The sequence below is a fragment of the Triticum aestivum genome, chromosome 3B, assembly GCF_018294505.1.
Source record: "Triticum aestivum cultivar Chinese Spring chromosome 3B, IWGSC CS RefSeq v2.1, whole genome shotgun sequence".
NCBI lineage: Eukaryota > Viridiplantae > Streptophyta > Magnoliopsida > Poales > Poaceae > Triticum > Triticum aestivum.
The window spans coordinates 750,647,955-750,648,837 of record NC_057801.1 but is presented as its reverse complement, the minus strand read 5'-3'; positions in this window follow the sequence as shown (position 1 = coordinate 750,648,837).

Below are 883 nucleotides of genomic sequence, written 5' to 3'. Positions count from 1 at the left end.
CATGTAGCTCTGCCACTTCCATCGTAGGTTTCCTTTGTTGTCGAGTTTCTTGGCTTGGTCGCATTGCCGTCCACCCCCTCTCTGGTTCTGGGGAGATGCGTGAAGTGAACTAAACTCGATTAGCATAGCATCGAGTGTGACAACGGGGGTGATGAACCTGCACCTCATAAAGCTCACTAAGCTACTTAGCGAGGAGTACAAGAAGCTCACGGGGTGCGGAAGCAGGCTTCCTACCTCAAAGACGACCTCAACGCCATGAAAGCTTTCCTTAACATGATGGAGCTAATGGATAAGCTTGATCCCTCGACAAAAACTAGCAGGACCATGTCAGGGAGATATCCTGATATGGAGAACTGCATCGACGAGTTGATGCGTGACACTGAAGGTACCCATGCAAAGGCGGGATTTGTAAAGAAGATGGCTCGGCGTGTTAGGAGTTTGGGGATACGACATCAAATCACCAACCGGATCGAGGAGGTCAATGTTCTCATGGTGGAGATAAATGCTCAGCGTGACAAATACAAGATTGATGAGTGCATCAATTCAAGTCTTTGCATTGTGGTTTGGATTCCCGAATGTCGACGATCTACAAGGAGGTAGTGGGTCTTGTTGGTGTTGATGGCCTAAGGTAAGAGCTTGTCAGTTTGTTGATGGATTCTCAGAAGAAAATCAAAGTTGTTTCCATCATGGGGTTTGGAGGTTTGGGTAAAATTAAAGTTGCGAAACAAGTGTATGATGAGATTGGAGGCAATTTAACTGTAAGGCATTTGTCTGAGTCTCCCAAAGACCAGATGTGAAAAGCCTTCTCACGGGCATACAATTAAGGCTTGGGATGGAGGATTCTTTCCATGCGCACATACATCATTTACCGTCTTAGAGAACA